Source organism: Ambystoma mexicanum, chromosome 7q (assembly GCF_040938575.1).
Source record: "Ambystoma mexicanum isolate Mex_15411 chromosome 7q, UKY_AmexF1_1, whole genome shotgun sequence".
Lineage (NCBI taxonomy): Eukaryota > Metazoa > Chordata > Amphibia > Caudata > Ambystomatidae > Ambystoma > Ambystoma mexicanum.
Window position 1 is genome coordinate 547,207,614 of NC_090941.1, and position 27,832 is coordinate 547,235,445.

Genomic DNA, 27,832 nt, shown 5'->3' on the forward strand with positions numbered 1-27,832 from the left:
GGAAGGTGGTGGTGGTGGAGGGGTTGGGGGTGGTGCTGAAGCAGGTGCAGCACCAGGTGGCAGTTCTGCAGCCAGGGATGCCATCTCGATGGTGGAATCAGCAAGTTGCTGGAGAAATAGCTGTGCTCTGAAGAATAGCCAGAAACACAATGAGAATAAGCTCTAGGGCGTGGTCTTTTATAGGGGTGCTTGTATGCGGTTCGCGGACATGCCCGCTGTCTGCGGACAGATCGAACACAAAAAATGGTTCAAAAAGTTTCAAAAGATATGTAGAAACTCAGGATTACTATGTGGGACTTGTGCCATGATGAGTTTTTATGGAAAAATATTGTGGATTACTCGAAAATGTACTTTTAAATTGTTCGGGGACACGAACAGTGTCCGCATTCAGAACACGCGATCAGCATGGGCGCGGTCACATGATGCCTTCGCAAACAGGTCCGCGAAGGAAGCTCCTGTCCGCAGGACACCAAATGCACGGACATTGGTTTGCACATGCGCGTTGATGTTCTACGGACAGTGTTCGGGTCCTGAATTAATTAAAAGTGCGTCACACATCAAACGAACATTTCTGGACATTGCGTATGTTCTAGAACTGTTTAAACTTGCTAGCGAACACTACGGACAGATATAATGTTCTTTAGGACACTTCCATTTTCATTTAATTACGAACATTTCAGGACACCAATTGGGTTCTTAGAACAGTTTGAACTTGCTAGCGAACAGTACGGACAGGTATAGTGTTCTTTAGGACACCTCCATTTTCTTTTAATTACGAACATTTCAGGACACTGCTTGTGTTCTTAGAACAGTTTCAACTTGCTAGCGAACAGTACGGACAGGTGTAGTGTTCTTTAGGACACCTCCATTTTCATTTAATTACGAACATTTCAGGACACCAATTGGGTTCTTAGAACAGTTTCAACTTGCTAGCGAACAGTACGGACAGGTATAGTGTTCTTTAGGACACCTCCATTTTCTTTTAATTACGAACATTTCAGGACACTGCTTGTGTTCTTAGAACAGTTTCAACTTGCTAGCGAACAGTCCGGCAGGTGTAGTGTTCTTTAGGACACCTCCATTTTCGTTTAATTATGAACATTTCAGGACACCGCTTGTGTTCTTTGAACAGTTTCAACTTGCTAGCGAACAGTACGGACAGGTATAGTGTTCTTTAGGACACCTCCATTTTCATTTATTTATGAACATTTCAGGACACCGCTTGTGTTCTTAGAACAGTTTCAACTTGGTAGCGAGCAGTACGGACAGGTATAGTGTTCTTTATTAGGACACCTCTATTTTCGTTTAATTACGAACATTTCAGGACACCAAATGGGTTCTTAGAACAGTTTCAACTTTCTAGCGAACAATACGGACAGGTATAGTGTTCTTCAGGACACCTCCATTTTTGTTTATTTACGAACATTTCAGGACACCGCTTGTGTTCTTAGAACAGTTTCAACTTGGTAGCGAACAGTATGGACAGGTATAGTGTTCTTTATTAGGACACCTCCATTTTCGTTTAATTACGAACATTTCAGGACACCAATTGGGTTCTTAGAACAGTTTCAACTTGCTAGCGAACAATACGGACAAGTATAGTGTTCTTCAGGACACCTCCATTTTCGTTTATTCACGAACATTTCAGAACACCCGTGCTGTCCGCGGACATCTACATTGTTTTTAAAAAAATAAAAAATGGGAAGTAATTACAACACAATATAAAAATGTAACTTTATTTCACATATATTAATAATTTATGACAGACAAGGTGAGGCAGAAACAGAAACAAAAACAGGAGAATTAGGGGTTTCAACATGATTGATATCAGGTGCGGAAGGGATGGAAGTCTCATCAAAACGTTTTGGATTATGGAGAGGGTTTGGGGATAATTGACTGGGATATGGTGAGGGGGGACAAGTACATGTGGGACAATGGTATGAGGTTTTTGTTTTAAAATGATCCTCAACAAACGTTTTCAAATTATTAAAATTGCTTAATAATAAATCAATGTTTTCTGTTAAGCTGTCAAGCGTGTTTTCCATAACAGTTTCTTCAGACATATTTTCTATTTTTGTATGCTCTGCACAAAAATAAATATATATGTTAAATATATATAAAATAATAACACTTAAATGGTTTATATTGTAAAGTGTGTAACATTAGCTTCAATATTTTCTGACATTTCGTCATGTGGGAAGTGCTCCTCTAGCCATAGAGTACTAGAAACTTCTGTGAGAAAAAAAAAATATATAATTTTTTTTTTTTAATCTAATACAGAAAGTTTATAAAGATATGAGTAAAATGATGTACACTTACTATTTCAGGTAAGATATGTTCTGAGTAGTCTGTAGGTATGGTCTTGGTCTTAGTTGTGGAGTGTCTGTCAGGTAATTATGTTGGAAGCCTACTTATCTTCTCTTGGTATATTCCATTTTAGAATATATTGTATTTAAATGAATGGTTAGTGTGGTACATATATGGGTTACATTTCTTATGTATTACTATATATAATATGTATGTGCACTACCTTGTGAATTTTTTAAATGTTATCATGTTGTAATATAACAATGAAACATGCCCCCCCCCAGACTTTTTAGGTAGTGGTACTGTTGTCCGAATATGTACGCAGACATCAAAAATGTTTGCGGACATTACATTCAGTAGAAGTGGTTCAGTATGTTCCATATTACATGTACATAAAGTCAAAGTTACTATTGTTAAGCTTTTCTACTAAAAACCTATGAAATTCAGTTAAAAAACTTTGTTAAAGGGACAATATGGTTAAGTTGTGCTACTAAAAGTCTATGAAATTCAGTGAAAAAACTTTGTTAAAGGGACGTTATGGTTAAATTGCGCTACTAAAAACCTATGAAATTCAGTGAAAAAACTTTGTTAAAGGGACGTTATGGTTAAGTTGTGCTACTAAAAACCTATGAAATTCAGTGAAAAAACTTTGTTAAAGGGACGTTCCAAGTAAAACCGAAAAACCCTTGGAATTCGCCCGTTATGGTAAGCTAAGCAACCATAACTCACGCTACCACCGTGCACTGCTAAGACTAACACCCAGGACATCAAAGATGACATCACAAATGTCATTGATGACATCACTGATGACATCACATGTCTGACTCCCCCGTTTTCCTTTCCTGACATATCTAGGCCACATGATTTTCTTTAGTAACAGTCAGGAACTAAAAATTGTAAATTTGCGGCAGGTGCAGGGGCTTGGTCTAGAAAGCGTGCTTTTGTAAATTTGGTGACCTTCCATGCAGTACTTTTCATTAAAATGACCAAAAAGTAGGTCGCAAAAAATTAGTGATATCTATGTCTGCTTTGCGGTCACACTTCCCTGTTCGGTCCACGGACAAGACACTGATTGGCTAAGGGACTGGCGTCATGACCGCGGACACGCGACGTCTCTGCCGATTGGCTGCAGCGAGACGTGTTCTGCGTCAGATTGTTTGGATGCTCCCGACATTTTGGATCCGCCGATAGCGGAGAGGCAACCAGCGGAAACATGCTATATTTATAAAACTCTTTTGCTGCGTCATTGAGCGTAGGGAAAGGTTCAGACAGTAAGACTTGGCTGATGAATTGTCTATGGCCATCTTGTACGCACAGAAAATGAGGGGTCTAATAGCGGTAGTATTTCAGTCCATGCAGTGCACAGGGAACTGTAACTGTTGTACGGACACGTGTGGTGTTAGCGAACATTGAAATTGACAACATGCCAAAATTGCATTACTTTTTCCTAAGGATATTGCATTCATTAGTACGCCATTATGTATTTTCTATGGCCACCTTGTACGCACAGAATATGAGGGGTCTAATAACGGTAGTATTTCAGTCCATGCATTGCACAGGGAACTTGTAACTGTTGTACGGACACGTGTGGTGTTAGCGAACATTGAAATTGACAACATGCCATAATTGCATTACTTTTTCCTACAGATATTGAATTCATTAGTACGCCGCCATGGGTGTGACATGCTACGGTGGTTGTGGCCAGAGCCTAGAGTCTTGGATGCATGGCCGATGGCTGAAGGCCTAAGGCCTTACTTCCAAGACTGTAGGCCCTGGCCACAACCACTGCAGCATGTCACACCCATGGATACACCCGTAGTATTGCGTATCGATTGGCTGGTTGTGGGGAGTGTGTACCGTCTTGGGTGCATGGCCGAAGGCCATGCCCCCAAGAACAAAGTTATAAGCACTGGACGTCCAAGCCACTGCACACCAATCACATGTAATATCTATGGACATAAAGCTAGGAGTGCAGCCTCTGGCCAGAAGCACTGACAGATACCATACCTATAGAAAATCCCCAACTACCACACATCACTGAAGTGGTTGTGGGCAGACCCTGCACTCTTGGGTGCAAGCACATTTGTACGTAGTGTAGTTATATGCCCCAATGGATGTCATATGGTGTGGTAGTAGTGGGCAGGATGTAGAGTATTTGAACAAAACAATAAGCACTGCAGTTGTAAGCAACTATGGATTTTATATACTGTATAGCCATACATTGATAAATCTGTGGCCTCGAAACTCACGTCTGTAGCCTGTGGCTACAAACTACTGCAGCACAGCACAGCTATAGGTACACTTGTACTATGCAACATCATTAAGATGGTTGTGGGGGTTTGTATCTAGTGAAATTACAAGGCAGAATGGTTCCGATATGCTGTGGTGTTTCTGCCCAGGACCCAGAGTCTTGCCTGCATGTCCAAAGGCCATGCACCCAAGACTGAAGTCATAAGCAGTGGGGTTATAAGTGAATATGGGTGTGGTGTAATGCAGTAGTTGTGTGCACGTCCTAGCGTCTTGGCTGCATGGCTGCAGACGATGGTCCTAAAAAGTGAACTTATAAGTAGTTAATTTACAAGGACCATGGTTTTGATATGCAGCGATGGTTGTGGGTAGGAACTATACTTTTTGTCGTAAGGCGTAGGTGGTAGGGTACACAACCAAGATGCAAGTGACCAGCCTACAGCCACTGCAGCATATTAGTACCATAGATTAGACATGTAGGTTCACATGTGTACAAAATGACTGCCAAAATACTTACTCCTTATTTTGTTCAGAATCCATATATGTGTTAAATGACTTTAGTACTTGGCGGAAGTATCCTTTTTTAATTTCTGTGATAAAAGGAAAAGTATGTTAGTCTTTACATTTTATGAAAACTTACTACATTGCATAATAGCCAGTTTACCTTTTTTTTACCCTCATATTTAGTTTACAAACCAGTGTACTGTGCATTCTGCTCAGTTTCTATGTTTGCTTTTCTAATCTTTGGGTCTGGGGAAAAAAAATCCATGTCGGATTAAAAAAAAACCTTCATTTGCTATGATACTAACTACTTCCTTGTTTCCTTTGAGTGTCTCCTTGCTGGCCATTTGTAACAACAGTTAGATACCTGTAGGTGTATTCTAACTGTGCATTTGTTCTTACAGTTCTGTGATATTCATTTGTTTGTGTCGTTGTTATATCCTCTTGGGCAGTTAGATACCTGTTGGCATATTTTAACTGTTTGTGGTCTTTTCCATAATTTTTTGGTAGTCTTGAAGTACACATTATTTATTAAATTTTGGCTTTAAGAAGATGAAATACGCATTTGTAAGATTAGCTGGCAATCTCTGCTTTAGAATAATGGTGCTATCATTACGTTCGAACCATCCACATTTCTTTTTAATGTATGCAGTGTAGTGACCTGCATTGGTTGTAGCTCCTGCATGGTAGATTATACCTACTGTTGTAAAGGTTTTCTTTCCAAGTGACACTTGACCGTGCGTGAATCCAGTCAGTTTGCAGTTGTTTTTGGTACCATCTGCATTATAACGTAGAAGCATAAGTATTATGTAGGCACTATGCGATTGTATCAGTAAGGTGGAGCGATTGTCTGAATTGCAAATAGTACATAATCTGCCATGGTTTGCATTCTGTACAAGTTGCTGCAATGGAATGGATTCACAATTAGGTATCGAAACATACACAAATCGCTCATTTGGGATTTGTTCCTGTATCACATTGTTACAGAGACTGCATGTATGTTTCCATAATTACGATATCTGGAAGATTTCATTTACAGGTATGCTTTTGTTTTCCATTACTAGTAGTAAGTACATTTGAAATTCTTGTGGATCTTCTTGTGAGTTCATAGTGAATCTCACCATTCCAGCACAGTAGTCCGATTCTTGCCTTATTCCATGAACACTGTATGTGTTGTCAGGATTGTTTGTTGCATTTCTATGAAGCACTAACATTTTCAAACACAATTGGTCTGTACTGTGTAAGTAAATATTGTTAACAATTGGTGGCAATTGAAATAGAATATTCATTGCTACATTTGCATAGCAACTTACCCCAGTTTCATTTGCAAATTTGAATGGACCAGCTAGTTCTGTATCTGAGTGCATTTTTCAGAGTTTCTGTTCCTTCTTTGAAGACGTACCTGGTTTACATTCCCTAATAGGTTCTTCTTTGTTTGTGTTAATTGATCAAGCTTTAGCTTCTTTTGTTTTCTTTGAGGGATTTGCTGTTGGATTCTGTTGCATTTCTGTTTGATTTAGTTCTCTTTTACCACGTTTCACTTTATCTGGAACAGGATATTGTTTCAGATGGGGGGTGTGCAATGACCGCAGTCTATTGTACTCTAGAATGCAAAGAATATCTGCTTTGACTTTACTTGCATTAAAGTTCATTAGCAATAGACCGTCAAGTGTACGTAAACGTGATAATGCTACGTAGCTCATGCCTTCTTTAAAGACTGTGTTTACTATATCTATCAATGCTTTGTCTAGAGTAAAACCTTGGATTTATGAATGGTAACTGCATATGCAAGAGTTAGAGAAAATTGCTTTCTACGTACATACATGTCTTTGAAGAGAAGGAATTGAGCAATTGAGTCTCCTATCCTTTTCCCTTCTGAAAGTTTATCGAAGCTAATATTGACAAACTGAATGTTGCTGTCACGTGGGTATGATTGAAAGCCAACAACTGTACCCAGTGCTCCATTAACTAGCCTTGCTCGACGTCAAGGTAACATTTAAGCATTACTCTACAATTTAAGGATCATTTTAATATTTTTTCCAACCCAGCTGTGTTGGAGATTGAATTTTCTAAACTATTTAGTCTTGTTGTGGCTTGCTCACACATGGGTACTGTCATACCATGTACGTCTAGTTTGTCTGTGGCGCTAATTTCAATTATTGGTTGCATTTCTTTATTTAACATTGTTTCATTAAATTTGACACAGCTTGCAAGAGTTGGCATTAAGGCCATACAACTGACATTTTTGTGCGCAATGTGTTCCATAACATCAGTTGCACATGCATTATCGCCATAAAGTTCATGAATGTGCCGGTTTTTCAATACTGCTTGTGCTTCTTGCGATAGTACACCAACTCTAATACTTTATAAGATGTTGGCATACGTGAGATCTGCAGATTGCCGCATGTTCTCTGTTAATTCTCTGTATTGGAAATGTTGCCAAAGGTTGACATTTCCTATGCTGCCAACAGTTTTACGGCATAGTTTGTGGCATAAGGTTTTAAAAATAGGTTCACCTTTCACTGGTGTCAATTGTAGAAGATCTCCGAAAACGATAATGTGTTTCCCTGCAAAGAGTTCTTCGTTGTTACTTTTAAGTACTTCTTGCAATCTGAGGTGAATCAAAGCCAATATTAGGCTCACTTCATCTATTAGTAGCATTGTCATTTGTTTTAATACTCTGCGTACTTCCATTGCAGCTTCTGCAGAAAGTTTGTAATAGTCTAATTTATTTTGATGCTCTACTGGTAGCAGTAGTAATCGGTTTAAAGTGACCGCCTACGTTGTAGGCAGCTAAACCTGTGGAGGCCGTTACAACAGCTGACAGTTTGTTGTTTGTCAATTGTTGAAGGAACTTGCAAATGATTTTGATTAAGAATGTTTTTCCTGATCCAGCTTCACCACTCACGTACAGCAGTATAGATTTGTAATTTTGGCAGGTACATTCTTTATTTTCGTGTTGAACACCATGTACAATTTCTTTTGTTACTTCTTCAAAAATGGTGTGCTGATCTTTGTTAAGTTTTGTTTGTTGTACAGTTAAGTCTTCTGTATCTTCTTGATACTGATGCATGGTGTTTTCTACTTCTGCCATAGCTACTTCTGCCTCATTTGCTCTTAGTGGTTGTCCTAGTGGTTCTTGACTTCCTGTTACAGAAGGTTGACTACTGTCGGAAGAGTCCTTATCTAGTTGGGCCTGAAGTTCCTCTTCCTGTTGCTGCTCATTGTGTAACATTGTTTTGTACTGCGTAAAGTTCACATCGGTGATAGCGTTTTCATTTGCTTTAAATGCATCTTCATAGCAGTCATAGTTATCTATTATGTCTTCCTCTTTTCTCCATGGTTTAAAAAGTTGTAACAGAGACATGTAATATAGTTCTTTCTGTTGAGGAGTTTTTAATGATAATTTTACATGATTAATTAAGCTTCATTTGGTAAGTTTCACTAAACTCCCTTCACAATCGGTCACTCTATATATCTACCTTTGCTTTCATCGGGTTTTATATTATTTTTGTATGCAAAGTTTTGAGCTATGTGGTATAGGCACATGCTTTCCAAAGTGCTGCTCCTGTTCGGATAGTATGTGTCCAGTAAATTGTTTTTTAGAATGTCTTGGCTGTTGGGATCATTTCTGGCAAGTTTTTCTATTTCCTCAAGTGATTTCAGAACTCTTTTTCTAGAGTTAGCAGGACCAATACTTGGCCATACTATGTTGTCTGATATTCCATACAAAGCAGTACCGGTTAAACGATCTGCTGCTTCATAGGCGCCACATTCTCTATGAGAGAGCATTTTTATACCTAGGCTGTACAATTTCTGTGATAGTGTTTTGCCTGATGCCAGGTCATCCCAGAGGTCTTGAAGCTCTGTTTTTTTGCTTTTGTTAAGTAGGCTGTAACATATCGTGCAACAGCAGTAGAATTGTCTGCAATGTACTGCACATCTATGTTTGCATTCCATAAGAGGGCAATGATTGCATTGTAATCATTGATATATTTTGATTTTTCTGTTCTTTTTATGTAATACGTGTTCTTAGGTGATTTACCTTTAACACTATGTCGAACTGAAGACATGAAGTTGTTTACTTCACCTGTTTCTGTAACTGGTCTAGGGAAACTGAAGCGGCATTTGGTGTAGTATTTACCTTTGTTTTTGTATTTGCAGCGACAATATTTGCCACATTTGTATCTTTGAAATTGTAAAATCTGCCCATGCAGCTCACTATGTGTCTGTTGTGAAGGGATTTCACAAGTGACATATTTTTGGATAAACTGCAAAACAGTGCTATCACTGTCGTGACCAAATTTAGGTGCACCTTTGATCCATAACAGCATGTGAATGTGTGGTGCTCCTCTCGCTTGATATTCTTTTCTCCAAAAGAAGTGTTGCACTTCTCCAAGGGGAGGAACAGTTTTATTGCAAATAAAGTGTAGCATGGCAATGAAACAATGATGGAACTATCTTGACACATTAACTGGATCTAGAGAACAAAGTTGGTGTTTTGTTGCTGTTTTGTTGCTGTTTGCTATGCATAGGAACTCATGTAAATCTTCCCATGCATATTCTGCACAACTTAGTGTAACAAACCAAGTCGATGGTCCAAGGTTTCTGATCATACAACGCACGTCTCCACGCCGTCGGAACCAGTATTCTTTTGTTCCACGCATGTTTGCAAACAAATTTGTTATACTTGACTGTAAAACCTCATCTTTTTCCTGTACTTTTTGTATTAACTGCATAGCTGACATATTTTGAAAGTGGTTTCCAGATTTCTAAATGTGTGCAACTCCGTAACATAGCGTTGCTAATTGACTTTCATAGAGTAGGTGGAATATGTGTCCCACATTTTGTCTAAATCTGGGATCTTGTGAATACATTCGTAATGTGCGGTATTCTGATGCCCCAATCTGAGTGGGTCTATCATCATATCTTCCACCTTTGCCATGCCAGTAGGAAATCACAGTGGAAAAGCACATGCTGCTATACTTTTTTCCCATATACTCATTGGTGAACCTTTGGTTTGCCGCATTTGGTAAGTTTCTAGTGCATCATCTATGCTTTCATTGGAATGCAATGGATGAATTGTGTACTTGTCCAAAAGAGTGGATACTGTAGCAGGATCCATAAGTTCGAATTGTCCAGTTTGATGGCTCTAGAATTATTTCCGTTGTTTCCCTAAAGCTTTCTTCAATATTTGTTTCCTTGTAGTACTTGTTATTGTCTTTTAGATATTGCAATGCTTGTCTAACTTTATGTAAGTCCACCAGTTGTTACCAAATTTTTATATCTTTTGTTGGTACACTGGTACACCATTTACCAAGACTATTAAAGAATGCTCTATTGAACGTTGCACTCCTAGAGTGTGTACATTTTCAGTTAGATCTAATGGCAAATAAACTACTTTGCCACAAATGCCTTTCACCAATTCACAGCGAGGTAATTTTGCTGTTTTTGGATGAAGGCGTATAATTGCTTGAAATGGGTGAACTGTTTGAATTATGATGCTCTCATACAAATTGAGCTGTTGCAGGATTTTTGGTAGTGAGAACAATTCCAAATTATTGGTAATAGCACGTGAAGGAGTGTGGTTGTTATCTAATTTTGTAGTACAGTAACTGCAACATACTAGGCGTTCAGTTAGTTCATATTTGTTTTCTGCTAAAAGGTAGAGAGCTAATTCAAACCATTTGGAATCTTCATTGTCTTCTATTTTGTATGCTATGTCCACATTTTTTGGGTTCCTTTTGTAAAACGTTCTGCGGCAACACACATGGTTTGGTACTTCAGCCGATGCCCTTTTAAATTTTAGTATTTCTTTTCTGTATGTGTGTAATAGAAGGTTTCTATGTGCAGATTTGTTGCTACTATGCTGTAAAACTATTGCATTTTGTAAGTGGCTTTCACTTCCAAAATACTTTCTCTGAATACGGTCAATTTCTTCTTGTAAGTATTTGGATGTACCATGCAGAAGAGTGTTATTTAAATTGCCTAATTCTAGAAGCTGGACTTTTAGCATAGTATATTTTATACACTAGATTTCTAACATTTGAATGATGTACTGATATCCTTTTGATATCATGGAAGGTGCTTTTGCAAATAGGCCCAGAAATGCAGGCTAATGAATGTCCTTGTAGTCCTGTGTATTTGTGCACTGGACAAATATCCATATTTTGCAGCACTTTCATTTTACTTTTGTATTTCCCTTTTACATACAGATTGAGGAACGGACGTAAGGATTTGAAAGCTTTGTTTGGAATGGCACATATTTATGTCCACGGCCATTTGTATACTGGACGGTGTGGTTCTATCGAATCGAGATGTAATTCTGAGTTTTCAGGGGATACTTTTGTAAGCAGTGTTTCTTGTTCCATGATGGTACTATTGATTTTCTCATACCCTAGTCCACTGTTGTGGATGGCAATTGTGTTTGTTTGATTTTGTTTGTATGCTTCCTCATTAAAATATGGTTCTGTGGTTGTCGTGTGACTCCATTCACCTCCACAAACATTTAAGAAATTATTTTTGTTCACATTCCGTTTATTGCTGAGTTTCTTTTGTAGTTTGGTACTTAGTTTTGTTAGTGCTTTCATCCTACTTAGCCCTAATATAAACAACTTCCTTTTGAGAAGGATTGCACTGTCCAGGAGAGCTTGTAGGATGAACTTTCTACAGTAGGTTTTAAGTAGAGAGGATGATTTCGGTCCTCTTCTTAGTAGATTCTGAAGCACTCTGTGACGAAACATTTTGCTAAAATACTTTTTTTACTATGGGTTCTTGTTACTATATCAGGATTATTAGGAGCATTGTTAGCTGTACTGGTAGCTGATTTTTTGCCACGCGTTTTGTGTTTTGTGACACATTTTGATGGAGGAGGTAAAGTTTCGGTAGTTGAAGCTTCCTTTGTTTTGCTAAACGACTGCATTAGCTGGTTTGTTATAACGTTCTCTACATGCTCTACTACAGATGGATGCTTACATTGAACACTTTTATTTTTATTTGCTCTAGTTCTGCATTCCTTTCTACAAAGTTGCTTTTTGGTAGGCATCCTTTGGTTTCTGTTGAAAAAAAGAAGGCATGCTTTGGTCTGTTGTTCAATGTATGTGTGCTGTGTGCATGCGTGAATGAGTCTCATGGGGAAGCTCTTTGTCATGGTGTGTGAATGTGCATTGACCTTTTACAATGATTTGGGAAGGCTATTTTACTGTTCGTATAATATTACAATGTGCTTCAGATGAGTGTACAAAGTGGCCTTGTGGTGACGAGAAGCATTATTAGTAAACAAAATGCCATAAACTTGAAACAGCAACTTCTTTTCTAGAACTAACATTCTAATGATTCTGTATGTTATTTGGGTTCCAAACACACAGGGATTTGTGAGCCATTCTGCCTGTTATTCTCTGTTTAATGAATGGGTATTTGTAGGTAGAATGGTTCAGAAATCAATGTTTGTACTGTGCTTACTTTTTTTTGTGAAATGACCAGGTTTCTTCGGATATGTCGTTTGCAGTGTAGATGCTGTTGATTCTCAGGAGACCTGGTCACTGCGATTGAAAAAAAAACCTTAATTACTTTGTGCGTTTACAGCAGTAATGATACTGCACACATTAATTGTGCATCTTTCGTCAGAGCATTCTACTTTCCTATTTCAACCCAGTGCACGTGTGCACTTCATTTCACTCTGTGCAGCTTTTGTATGTTACTTGCAATATGTTACTTGCAAGTCCTTCTGAATTGAGAACAATTTTAAGGATATGGTAATGCCTTGTTTTTTAAAAAGGTATAATATCTGTAGGAGAGAGGTTTGTATGCGATAGGGCATAATAGTAGATGTGAAAAAAATTCTACTTCCAAATTATAAGCACGATGCCAACACATCGGAAGGCCCTCAGAGGAAGATGTCACCACAGCAATCAGGAGGGCTTATTTTTCTCATACCATCACATTGCAAGTACCATTACTGTAGGCCGTACACAGTACACAACTTGTTTTTTTTTAATGCAAAATCCAGTTTCGCCCTAAATAGGCATGCTTGTAACATATGTATAGGTTATGCGGAAGACAGTAAGAAGTCGTGCGGTTTGTCAATGATAAATCGGACATCTTGCATTTAAAAGCGGGAGCGTTGGTATGTATTGCGTATGCACATTTAGCGGCATTCATTTATTTAAATTACATCTTAAGGGTTGCACATGTTCTCTGATTAAAATATGCGTACCTGTACTCTATACTCATGCATGTGAGCATGCATGGAGCTGCACGTAGAAATCCGCAACACTTGTACAGTAGTTTGTGAAGTAGGTGCTTTGCAATGATATGCTACTTCCAGTCAGAGTCATCGACAGTACATTTGAAGTGCGCAATGTTGATGACGGAGTTAGATTTAGCGATGTTGAATGTGATTGGTAGATGGTTGTGTGACTGCTTAGTTGTGTCCAATGAGGGACTTGATTTGCTACCGATGTGGAAAGGGTAGAAGGACTGGGTAAGAGCTATGTGCCACACGTAGGCAACGCTTGTCCGCGGGTAGGGCGTGTCACATACGGGTTTCTACAGCAAATCCTGCATCAAAAGGGGACTGTAGGTATCAGCCAATCAGATGTTCACATTACTCTTTTGTGTCGAAAGACAGTGCGTATACTGAAGATGGCAGAGGTGGAGAGGGTCAGGGTTTTGGTGCTTGGAGACATTTATGTCCATGGCTTACAACACTATGCCGAGAGTAGGCATGTGGCACACCATTTTGATATGAGAGGAGTGGAGGTGGTGTGGAGCGCTTACAATGATGCCAATGCTGCGGCAATTCTGCAAGTTTGCAGAGACATGTGTACGACAACCACTCCTCAGGTAGTTTTGCACTACGGTGCTTGCCATTTGGGCTACGTGAGTTCACGTACTTTGTTGGCAGATTTGGGACAATTGGTTGAAGCACTCATGAACATCTTCCCAACAACTAAGGTAATTGTTTCTGGTTTACTCCCTAGAGTAAAATGGGACAACAATTCTATTTTCTGTCCAGATCAAAGTATTGGGAGGTGTATCATCAATCGCGGCATGTGTGCTTTCATGTTACGAGCTGGTATGTTTTTCTGCAGCCACGATAACATTGTTCCAAGTTATGCAGATTATTTCGAGGCAGATGGTGTTGCGCTATCTTCTTTGGGAAATTCCATGTTCTTTTGGAATATAAGGCTTGCTTTAGAGAAGGTTCTGTAATGGTTTTCAGAGTACAGTAAGCACAAAAAATACAGAAAAATAATCAAAATAACAGATGTCCGTAAGGCATCTGCCCAAAAACAAACAAAAAACGGCTCTTTTCAGAGCCTGCCTTAAAGGGGAAAAAGGGGAATAATACTTTAAAATACCGTCGTCATGCTCTGATCCCATAAATGTCTGCGGATATGGCGGTAGTTTGCAGGCTGCGCAAATCACCAACAGGGATTCTGGGTGGAGACGCATGCAAATGAGAATGAGCGGAGCTAGGGATTGGTCAATAAAGTTCAGTAGGTGTGTTCTGAACGGTGAGATTCAGTAAGACCGTCTTCTCCCTGACAGGAGACCCCGCAGCCATGGCTCTGCGTACTCGAAAAACAGATTATCTGGATTTTGGGAGACTCATGGATACATTGGTTGAAGGTGCATGCAGAAATCTGCCGTCTATCTGCAGATCCCAGATTTCCTCATGTGGAAGTGCATTGGCATGGCGTGCTTGGAATGAGGTGGCTGGACTTGGTACCTCTCTGTGTTACTTTACTGACAGAGTGTCCTCCAGATATATTTATCATTCATTGCGGAGGCAACAGCTTAGGCCATATCTCTGGAATTTCTTTGCAATTTGCAATGAAGGAGGACTTGTGAAGGTCATGGACATGTTTCCAAATTGTCAAATACTTTTTCTTATTCACAATAACCTATGTGATAATCCGTTTTCTCCAATCAACAGTTTTTGACCCGCACAACACACCACCGAAAGGCTCTTTTCAGAGCCACCACTTACTCCCAGTGTCCACTTCATTGAGTTTGCTCCGCTTGCACCCTCCTTTTTTGTGTGTCCTACGACTGTCCGCAAACTTTTTCACGAATGCGCGGAGGCCTACATCGGTCACTTGATAGTTCTATTGTTAAACTGAGAAAGGCGGCTCTGAAAAGAGCCATTTTTTTTTATTTTTGTTTTCCACTTTCCTGCTTTTTGCCACACGACACACTAGGAGAGGAGGATAAAGGAGGGTAAGGAAGGGACACCAACCACGGGGATAAGAAATTGCAAGTGCACAGAGAAAGATATAGGGTGAGCTTCACTTAGGTAAGGAGCAGATCTTCTGGTGCTCCGTGACCGTAGCCTCAAAAGCACTTCGAAAACTCTCCCCCCTGAAGAGTACTGAGTCACAATACATACACACTATTGTCTCCTTTGAAAGGTAAGGGTCAACAGCATTGCGAATGGCTTGTGAGGCAGCTGGAGGGAGCCGCTCTCCAAGGGAGTGTCTCTTGTGGTGAGAGGATCAGACACGAAAGATGCTGTGGAGGAACTCAATCGTCTACGCTCTTCACATGTCACCACCTTGCGAATGTCTGCACTGTGGAACGAAGTGAGGTGTCGCTTCATGGTTGTCGTACCAAAGCTGTACGCACCAGGTCTCCCGCGACTCAGCACCATCTGCCACTGGTTACAGCTCACCAGGTTCGCACGTGCTTTTGGTACGTTCCCATAAATGGAACACAACCGCCACACCCACGACTCCCGCGATTTCTTGTAGTGCGGAGTTCCTCCACCTCATTCTCTTCCTCCTCGTCTTCCTCGATCTTTACATCCTCACCCGTATATCTCTCTGCATGCCCTTGGGGAGGTGGTGGTGGTGGCGGGTTTGGAGGTGGTGCAGAGGCTAATGAAGCAACAGCAGCCATGGATGCCATACCAATTACTTTCCTTTTGGTCACTACAGCAGTAAAGGCAGTACACCTCAATCTGCTATAGCTAGAAGCACAATAAAGATGCGCTCGGGGTGTGGCCACTTGACCTTCTTCATCATTGAAAAGCGTTCCGAAAATTTTACACAACATGTCCACAGGTAAGCTATTGTCTCGGATATGTGAAATGATATTTTTAGACTGTACAATAATTTGCCTTGTGTGCATAAGTTCCTTTTGTACTGTTGCGGAAGCACACAAACTGCGCAAATTAGTCCTCACGCTCAGCGTGGGTGCAGTCACATGATGACGTCCTGAAACCCATCCACGCCAGAAATGGGTGTCCGCTGGACAGCAAATGCAGACTAACAAACTTGCGCATGCACGTAAGTGTCCTAAGGACAGTGTTTGGGTTCTCAAACTAATTCAAAGTGCGACACAAGTGAGACGGACAGTTAAGGTCAGGCGCGATGTTCGCTGTACTTATGGTTTCACTGCGCATGTGCGTACATGATATGCTCACTGTACGGACAGGTCCATTGTCCTTAGGACACCTCCATTTTGTTTGACTACGAACTTGCCCGCCACCGCGCCTGTCCCACGGACGCCACCATCTTGCCTGCAGAGCATACGGACAGGTGTACTGTCATTAACACACTCCCATTTTGCTCATTCACTTCCATCCCGGACACCTGGTGTGTTCTACGAACATGTTTTATCTCGTTTGTCAGCGGTACGGCAAGGTATAACGTCCTTAGGACGCCCCTTTCTGTTTATGTACGCACAACTTGCACAGATGGTGCCGTCAAAACTCCATCGCACTTGACATTAGTAAGGGTAGGTGTACTGCCTTCACAACATCCACATTCCATTCCTTACGGATAGGTCGAACAGGCATGCTGTTCGCGAACATTTTGAGTCTTTTAAAAAAAAAAATATTCCTCACCCTCTTTAACTACAACTACTATACAAAAACATTCCAAACACACACACACCTTTCATTCCAATGAAATACCGGGGGAAGCAGATACTGACACAAATATAGGGGGATTAGGTTTCAACACGGGCTGGTTATGAGGGGGAGATTTGTGAGGGGAAGAAGGGATGGATGTTTCATCAAAACGTCTATTTTCTTCTTGAAGGTTTGGGGATGGTTCATTAGGCAATGGAGAAGGGGGGCAGGTACAGGTGGGACAGTGGTAACAGTGGTAACGTACTTTCCCTCCCACACAGTCCTCCACAAACTCCCTTAAACTTTTAAAATTCTCATTCAACGTGTCCATTTTCCACTCAATCCTTTTCATCCTGTCTTCTTCTGTCTCGTTTGTTGGCCTTTCTTCTTTTCTTTCCTGGTCTGTAAAAAAATAAATATATATCTATTAAATGCCCATAAAATACTGCCCATTACTTTGCATACGCAGAGTGCTGTGTACCATTGCTATCGCTCTCTTCCGACATTTCCCCATGCGGAAAGTACTGTTCCAACCACTCCAAATTACTTGTCATTTCTGTGTCAAAACAACAGAAAGGCATTATTATTTCTGCCCCACATACCAAATAAAATACACACACATACAAAAAAATGACCTTCACTTACTAGGCTGCAGAGTTTCTGTGAAGTAATTACGATGGAGGCATCCTTTTTTTTATGGTACCAGCCATTTCATTCTACATGGCTACATGTGATGTCATCAATGACATTTGTGATGTCATCTTTTATGTCCTGGGTGTTAGTGTTAGCAATGCACGTAGGTGGTGTGAGTTATGGTTGCTTAGCTTACCATAATTAGGGAATGTGCAGTGTTTTTTGGTTTCACTGTGATGTGTAACATCCCTTTAACAAAGTTTTTTTACTGAATGTACAAATATGTAAATGGAAGTGAACGTAAACAAAGGGCCTAAACATGTGATGAGTAAGTGATGTCAGCAATGACATTTGAGATGCCATCTTTCATGTTCTGGGTGTTAGTGTTAGCAGTGCATAGTGGTGATGGCAGGTATGGTGGCTTACTCTACCATAACTGGCAAATTTCAGTGGATTTTCGGTTTTACCTTGAAGCATAATGGGGAGGTTTAAACGTTTTTTGTAGTGAAGTGCACAGGTTTTTGATAGGGCAACTTAACCATAACGTCCCTTTAACAAAGTTTTTTCTGTAGTGAATCTTACAGGTTTTTGGTAGGGCAACTTAACCATAACGTCCCCTTAACAAAGTTGTTTTTGTAGTGATATATATTATATATATATATATATATATATATATATATATATATATATATATATATATATATATATATATATATATATATATATATATATATATATAGTCTGAGGGTTACTCCCTGAGGATAACAGTAATGTGATGTGAAAAACAAGGCAGAAGCTACAATACAAGATAACTCTCTCTATGGGCCCACTGTTTCCAGGACAGAACCAATCAGCATTACCAGAAAGCTGAATTTGGATAGCAGTCAACAATCCATGTGCAACACAAACTGGGAACAAAAGATGATCAAAATAATATCTTCACAGACTCTGGGAGGTGGGTCCATGCAAGGATAAAAATGGGTTGCAGGTTAACAAAATGGTGGGTAGTGAAAAGAGTACATCATTTACAGTGTTGAGTGAGACAGATTGTTGATTATAAAATGGATGGTAGAATGAGCTGGAGGCAGCAGGTGAGACTAGCAGAGAAAGCAGAGAGAGAATGCAAAGGGAGGACAAACAGGCAGATTATTACTGGTGGATGGGAAAATCGCATCAGGGACATTTTCAGCCTGCTTATGAAAGTAGACTGTGTCACCAGATACCTAGAAGTCTTCCCACTCTGAAACAACATCTAGCAGATCTCAAAGCATGTGGACCTGTATTTTCCTCTAGTTTGGAGTTTCCTAAAATAATATTAATGTACCAGAGTTCTGCTATTATGTTGCGTCTAATGGATGACATCAAAATGTTGGTAAAGATAAAGACACTCCACTCATCCAGACACTGGCTCCATACCGATTGCCTGGGGCAATGCTTTAATCACATTTTGAAATAATCTTTTTTGAGGAAGCTTGTAGATGAAAATGGCAGTGACATTGGGCTGCATTAGGACTCTGGGCCCTTTTGTTGATTGCGAGACCCCACAAACCTCCAGTGGATTTTCCCCATTTTTGTGGTGTATGAGAGAGAACACTCAAGATGTGTCAGACATGCTAACATACATTTATGAAACTCTTGAGTATACTGGCTTCACCTCAGTTCATGCAATGAGCTAAGGAAAGAATGAACATTGTTCAGGGCCTGGTCACCAAACACCAGAAGGAGACACTAGAGAAGCAGAAGCAGCTATATATCATCAACAGCTCTGGCTACAGAAGTTTCAAGTGGGCGATAAGGTCTTAGTTTTACTCCCCAGCTCAGAAAACAAACTCTTGGCTCAACAGACCGACTGGTGGAAGCCATCCCAGCTTTATCATGTCAACTGGCTGAAAGCGATCCTGAAAACATTGGGCCTCATTACGAATGTGGCGGAAAGGCAACAACGGCACTGGTAGTGCTACCGGCGCCGTTGTTACCTCTCCGCCACATTACAAGTTCTGCTTGCCAGTGCCAGACTACACGCATGGTCTGACCAGGCATGCAGACCGGCACCCGCGAGCAGAACTTGTGATTGCACTGCCACCATTATTAATGGTGCCGGTGCAACCATGATCCCGACCCCCATTCTGCCCTAAAGATTTCTACAATCACATATGAACTTTCCCAGGTTAATAGTATGTCTTCATCCTTACAGACAGCCAGAGGCCCAGTGCCAGACCATACAAGAGGAAGTTGAGATGCCAGCAGTAAAGGTTGTTAAGTCACTGGTCTTCTGCAATCCTTCTTGTAGGTAAGCCCGATGTCAGATGGAGATTGTGTATTGACCTTCGCAAGGTCAATCATGTCTCCCATTTTGATGCTTATCCTATGTCAAGGATCAATGAAATTACTCAAATAATTGGGACTTCATCTTATATGACAACTCTCCATCTGATATTGGAAAATCCTGTTGGTGCCAGAAGAAGAAGAGAAGAGAAGATCACATTCTCAAATCCGAATTGACTATTCCAGTATATAGTCCTTCCTTCCATACCACATGGAGCACTAACAACACTTCAGGGCCTCATTCATCAAGTCCCACAACATCACTAAGCATCTTTTTGTGCCTACTTGGGTGACATTATAATCTACAATCAAACCTGGGAAGAACACATCTACTTGATGACCAAGAAGCAGAGAAGAGCTAGACTTACGTCCAATCCCACAAAGTATCATCTTCCCCCATCAACAGTAAAATATGTAGACTTAGACTTTCAGCTGGGGAATGGCTTAGTCCAACCACGAGAAGGTAAGTGAAGCTCATCCGATGCTTGATGACAACAAAGACTAAGAAAGAACTGTGTGCCTCTCTTGGGCTAGTGGGTTTATTTAGATGAATTGTCTAAAGATTTTCACCAATTGCTGAACCACTCAGGGACCATTTCAGAGCTTCACAACCCACTAGAATCTGGTGGAACTATCTGAGAATTAAGCTTTTGAAAGCATTCCCTGTTCCCTCCCCCCACTCTTAATCATAGCCATCATTTCTCAACTATTTATTCTATAAGTGGATGTCTAAAAAGAAGGGTTGCTGGCAGTGTTGTCCCAGAGAAGATGTTAACAACCTATCCTATCAGGGCACTCTTTCCTCTGGATAGAAACTATGCCACACTAGAAATAGAATGCCTTGCCATCAGGAGGGCTTTTGAGGCCCTCAAATGCTATCTGAAGGGATGGCAGTCCTGTCTTTGGAATGATCATGGCCCCTTACATGGCTTTCAAGAACAAGGAAAGTAACCCACTGGTTTTGAGCTGGTTACTTACTTTACAAATGTCAACCTTTACGGTAGTCCATAGGGCAAATCGGTTGCAGGCCATTGATGACTTCCTGAGAAGGCATCCCATCGAGTCCTTTGGTGGTGCTATAATAGAAGGAGGGGAGGTACGTGACAATGTCCATGGCCTTGGTTTAGTAATTGAGGGTTGGGAGATAACAGGGCCAAGGTTTCACTACCTGCTATGTGATGTAAGGCTCAGAGGAGGAATAAAGGGTGTGCCTGTTACAATTCAAAGAAGGGTATACAATAGACAGAGAAGGAACATTTGTAGAAAACAAAGTGTTATAGGGACAGTTACAGAATTGGGCCAACCTACATGAAACCAATGTATATATTTTAAAATCACCAACATGAATCTTTCTTGAATTACGCAACATAATTAAAAGTTACATCTTCTCAAGGTTATGCATCAAAAAAGGACCAGATGCTATCTCCTCAAGATTGAATCACAAAAAGAACAGGATGCGTTCTCCTGAAGCTCAACAATGTAAGTGGTTGGAGTGTCAACACTCCAACCAGATTTTGTTCCTGGTTAAGTTGGCAGTTGTCAGTCAATCGCATTTATGGGGGTTTTAAGCACCCTGCACTTCTTTGTTGACTTTTTAGTCTGTCAATTCAGGTGCACTGCTTCTCATAATTTGATTTGGGGCTACGTTGTGCATGTCAGGGAGTTTGAGATTTACCCATAATCATGACATTCTAAGATTGGATATTCCTCATTTTAAGCACTCTTGTTATTCCACATAAGTCTTTTCTGTGGCTGCATCCCAGGCTTGCAATTCCCTTCTCCCCTCTGTTCCTCTTCTCTCTTAGCCTTTCATAAGGCTCTCAAGAGTGACAAGACCCATTTGTTTTCCGCAACTTTTCCTTGACTCATTTGGTTATATGATGTTTTAATAATTGTTTTTGTTTCTATGGTATCTGTTAATCTGTTTTATTGTATGCGTGAATTGCACATTGTGGCATCATCCTTCAGTTAGGCCAACCGGCAAAACATTTTATGAATGAAAAGCAAATTGGCGAAGGAACCAGGACAGATGGTACAGGGCATCCCTTGTATACCTCGTCTGAGTCCGGCAGCAACCCAGGCGTGGCGTCAACTTGTCCCATGTGACCTCCTCATCCTTGATCCCCAAACAAAGGCAGAGGAGTCCCCCAGGATCCCTAGGGCATCTAAAAACAAAGTTTTTCCCCCTATAGATTTTATGCTTTTGTTAAAGCCCCCATCTACCTAGAAGAATAAAGTAAACACTTGCCCAGATCCCTGCTTTGTGTCTGACTTTGCCTGAGCTGCAGTGCCGTTTTTTACCAGTAATTACCAACTGGAACACTATACTTTTTGGAATCATCAACTGTCCCAGGGTGTCAGCTGGAACTACATGAAAATTCATCCACTGATTGTCTCCCCATTAACACAGAGTACAAATTCAACATTGGTTCTACGTAAAAAGGATGATGGGTTACTTACCTTGGAAAATGCCAAAAACAAGTTTTCTAGTGGAACTGGGAAGGTGCTGCACATTCCACAGCGTGTCATATGCCAGTGAAACGACAAGGTGAAGGAGGAAGTGAAGAGTAGCTAGGAGAAGAGGTGAAGTGGGCCAGACCTCTGCAGGGCATCATGAAAATTAAAGGAAAGAGAAATTGAGATTGCAAGTGCATTCGACTAGGAGGCTGAGACAGGAAATAGGGAGAACCTGTTGAAGGAGCAATTGATTATCATGTGTTGGCTACTGCTGTGTAAGAGTCTGAACCCAGTTCTCCTGGATGCACACCTAAAGTTATCTGGATGGGGTGGCAAGGAACACCAGTGTGCTTCAAGACCTGATTTAAGCCATGGTAGGACGGAAGGACCAGCTAGGGAGAACTTTGCATCATGACTACTACGATGACAATGATAAGAATCATCTAAGCCAAGGAAAATGTGCAGGGGACACTTGAAACCCACTGGACACTCATTAACTGTGACTGATGTTTCTTTGTACTCCAGGATGCTGAGCTCCATGGACTTTAGGGTTAGACTCCGGAACTACCATCCTCAGGCAACTGGAATTGCTCATATTTTGCTTTCTGAAAACATGTCACTCTTTTTTCAGAACACCCAAAGCCGTCAACATTTCCAGAGAATATATAGATGACATCTTCATTCATGTCAAAACCTGAAAAGAGCACATGCATCATCTATATTTGGTGGGTCTGGCCTTGCAAAAGCTGGGGTTAAAAGCCAATCCTGCAAAACTTCACCTCACCTGGGCCACTGCAAAGTGTGTGGAACGTTGTGTGGCAAATGCTCTAGTACAGCCTACCTACAGGAGGAGGTATGTGCTGAGTCACCTTCAAGGACTTATGCCCATCATTTTCTAAACCATCATTCCCTCAAGGAGATATCCCTAAATTAGGCAACCAGAAAGCGCACTTCATGGGAAAGGAAGAAAGTGCCCTGTAATATCACATAGAGAATGAAATATTGTTTGGGATAAGCGCTGAGAAACTTTGCCCCAGAGAAAATGTGCTAAGAGTAACATATACAGGATAGACAGACACTTTATCTAGGCTTGGTCCTTGAGTCCATTCACACAGGTGAATCTGCACTGAATCTGCACCGAGCCCACTGTGTCCGCATATGCCCTGGAGTGAACTACGGATTGAAGCCTAAGTGAAGAGGAATGCCAGTGAAAAAAAGGAAAGCATTCAGACCTTATTTGAAAGCACTTTGTGCAAACTGAAACTCTGAGAGTTAGAGCACTTACTGGAGACTTCAGCAGCATGCGTGTGGGTCACCTGGCTAACATGATATGACACCCACACCTGTCTCCAAAATGGAGTATAAGCTATTTGAACTCTCGGGCTGCACAGCACGGGGCAGCCACATGGGGAGATGGTTGAACCAATTAACACAAGCCAATCACACGCTTTTTGTACTAGTGAGCGAAGCAAGGGGGTGGGTTCAAGGGTAGGAGCATGAGTTGGCCAAGACTTATAGGCCAGCTATTGAGTGTGTTAAAGCAGGAGGTGGCTAAGATACGTAGGCCACAACAAGGGGCCTTTTAGCAGCCTATATCTGGAAGTTGGCAACATTTAGATACCACCAAGGAGAAAAAGCACTGGGAGCTGTAGCCCAGATCCTGATGAAATCTGTAAAGTCACTGGAGCCAAAAGTAAGCTTTCAATCTTAAAGAATCTAAAGAACCCTGTGGTGGGCTCTGCCCAGGAAGATGACCCTGGGATCGAAGGTTCATTTACTGTCTGATGGGTTGTATTCTACTCAGAAGATCCTTAAAGCAAGAGGAGGAATGTTACAAGGTCTTGCCCTGGTAATAGTCTAATAAGATCTCTAGGACAAGAGGAGTATGGGCATGACCCAGTATGAGTCTAAAGAGAAACCTAGGGCAAGAGTGATTCAGCCTAGCCCCCCACCCACAAGCAGGGGAGTGTCACATGATGAAAGAGTCCAGTGGACTCCTGATCCTTTGGATCATCTGCTAAGCCCAGGAAAATAAGTGTACCTAACTTAAAACTTTGCGAGACTGTGGGCCTCATTACGACCCTGGCGCTAATGGGTTAACGGCGCCGTAAAAGGCTGCGGCGCCGTTAACCCATTAGCGCCTAATTACGAGGTCCCTTTGTGGGTCCCGACCTTAACGGCTGGTTTAGACCAGCCGTTAAAGTAGGGACCCGCAAAGGGGCCTTCGCGGTAAGTATGGTACCGCAATTTGCAGTACCGTACTTAGCGCCTTCGCCATTCCCATTATGCCCTATGGGGCAAAAATGGGAATGGGGAAGGGCCATGGGGAAATGGGGAAATACCGCCCCGCCAACCTTGGAATGTGGCGGTATTTCCTCATTTCACCATGGCGGAAACGTTGCGATACCGGCACCAACCATGGTGCTAATAGCGCCATGGTTTAGCGCCGGTATCGTAATGAGGGCCTGTGTGTGTATTCCAGGACATTTTCACCATGGAGCTCTGTGGATTAGACTAGGGATTGGACATTGGGCAAAAGAAGCTATGTCATCAGTATTGGTCCTTCACTTAATTTGATATATTCCTTTATCTTGGTAGTGGTGTCCAAGGAACAAGGTAGGCCTTCCTTCAACCGCTCCTTGCAGAGAGCGAATGAAGGTAGTGAAATATCTGTGTGTGTTACAGGATCGGTTGTCACCTTGTGACAGGCCACATTTTTCTGGAATCAGAAAACTGTGAAAAATCCATTTGTGATCAGTCATGATTTGGAGATGGGTTACCCATCACCTAATGGGCAGGAGGGGAGGTATCATCAAACACTCCCCTCCTTTTCATATACTAAGTGAGTGTGTCTGAAGGAGAGTCAATGGAAGAGCAGTGCAAATGAGGGCGGCTTCATGGTGCAACCTGATTTAACAAAATAATTAACCATTCTCGCGCAGTGCTTTAGTTCTGTTTCAGTCTTGTGTAGCTCTCATTCCGGATACAGGGAAATCTGCAGGGTACTCTGTTCATTACATTCCCTGAAAGTGTTCACTTTGCCCGGAGTTTGCTGTCACTCCAAGGTAAAGATGTTAATAAACCATTTTTGTTTTGGCTCATAGGGGACAAATTAATGAGACATCATTAATGATATTGAATACTGAATAGTATGGTGGCACTCTTCATTGTCCTTTCAATAAGGATGATTTAGTTATGTATTCAGGTGAGTTATCTGAACCACTTGATTTACTGAAATTACACACTTCCCAGCAGGGTCTGTAAAATAATATCAGTAGATGGAGCAAAAGGTTCATTGCTTGCTGTATTTCATTTTTTCTTTGAACTTGTTGGGAAAACACATTCCACACCTGAGCAAACTGCTAGTTTAAAGTGTCCCACTGGTTTGAAATTAAAGAAAGTATGTCTCACAATGTCATCTTTTCCCATGACTGATAAAACAGTACCAATTAAAAGCAAATGAGTATCTTGGAAAAAAACTTACAATATATTTTCTGTTAACTGTTTTGAGCTAACTAACAATCTCCATGGAGTATCAGAGGAGCAAGACTGTGAAATCAGTGTCTCTCCTAACGCAGCATCACAGAGCTGGCTCTGTTATCATGGGGCTTAAGAGGAGGAAAGTCAGTCGAAGTAACTCAAGCCTACTAAGCAAGCTCAAGTAGCACCATCTTTTTTATTTCCACATATTGTAACACTGCTGTTCCAACAGATATATTTCCCTTTTAGTACCCGGCAAGAGTCAACCAGAATGTAAAACACATTCTAATTGGCTCTCGCCAGGTCGTTAGTCGGCCGGGAATCCCTCGGCTGGGATTCCACAGCCATTGTTTCCAGCAGGGGCGTGGCAGCCCCTCAGCCAATGAGGAGGCTCGAAGCGGGGCTATCCCCGCTCCGAACCTCCACTTGGCTGAGAAGCTGCCATCGTTCCCCGCCGGGGACTCCGGTACGTTTTTTTTATTTTCATTTTTTTCTTTCCTCCTCCCTCCCCAGCCTCCCTGCCCTACCAACCACACTTACCTTCTGATTTCTCCTTTTTCAGGAGCGAAAGGACTGGGAACACTTCTGTTTCCAGCGCATTCACTCCCGAAGGCTGCCTTCCCGGGGGCCATTTTCTTTATGATAATTTTTATTTCTGTATCGAAACACTGCAGCCTTTCGGGACAAGAGAAAATGCTTTTAGTACCCTGGTCTTGCAGGCCGGGGTACTAATAGCAATATGCCCCGAGAGGCGGGGGCATTACTGAGTCCGGTAATGCCCCAGGCCTTCGTAAAACTATGGGCCACCGGGCATTACCGGACTCAGTAATGCCCCCGCCGCTCGGAGCATATTGCTTAATTAAGTGTATACTTAATATATGACTTAATATATGAGCAGACTGAAGTGGACATTACCCCATCATCAGGCTCATGATTATATGATTTGAGGCAGCAATGAACAGCTCTGCCTAAAGTAACTGCTACATCCCCGTCCCCAAATGCAATCATTAGTTGGCATGAGTTAGGCTTCTCTTTCTTAAAACTGGCTGTACATACAAAGGCTTATCTTTCTTCCGGGACTTCTACAGACTCGATCTATTGGCTGTCCCTTATTCTAAAACGGTTCAGTCTTTGACATTATTCAAAGCTTTTCCCATTCCTTCCAGATGTATGTACAACCTAGGCAGGCATTTTGAGACACTTACTATGGAATCTGTTCTCTTTGCCTTTTTCCGTAATTCTTTTGTCGTGTGTCCATGTTTCCGTTTCAAGAACTGATAGCTGCACAGGACTACATGCAATTCTGCAAAATTTGTCCCACGAAACATATGTGACATTTGTGTACAATCTGTAGATTCTGTAAAATTCGGGTGGACCCTGAGACACTTAAACATCTTCTTGTATTTTGTCCGCAGCTGCATCATAAAAGAAGATATTATCTGAGCATGTATATTGTGATTTTACTTCAGTCGCTCATGACATGCTATGGGATCATGCCATGCTATGGGATCATGTCATGCTATGGGATCATGCCATGCTATGGGACAGCATCTCTAGTAGAGAAAGACATGCTGTTATCTTTCCAATCATGACTTATGTAATCTCGCTTAGACTCGAACACTGTATTCTCGAGCTTGCTCACTAAGTTTGTCATATCACTGCCCGAGCACTTTCTCATATCTCATCAACGCGATCATTATCAAATTCAATACCAAGATTGGAAATGAATAATCTTCCATTAAATTGTGTTCGATTATATGAGATAAAACAATTAAGCGACAATAGCTATGTGGACAAACAAAATTCTAAACACCGAGGATATGTGGTTTAGCGGCAAAGTCTGTGAATGCAATATGAGATGATCAACAGTGATGATAGTAATATAAAGATAACATATGCAAAGGCGAAATCACATCTCTTGTGAGTTTTAATCTGCTTATATATATATATATGATTTAAGTACATGGTTTAAGTTTTAAATGCAGTAAACTTCTTGTTATAACTTCTTTATCACTGAAGTAACAC

At 41.2% G+C, this 27,832-nt stretch overlaps 1 protein-coding gene across 11 annotated transcripts in view; it reads left to right on the forward strand.

Moving 5' to 3' along the window:
- The window catches only part of ENOX1 (ecto-NOX disulfide-thiol exchanger 1), a 1,853,609-nt gene that overhangs the window by 1,453,883 nt on the left and 371,894 nt on the right, over positions 1-27,832 (forward strand). The window lies entirely within an intron of this gene.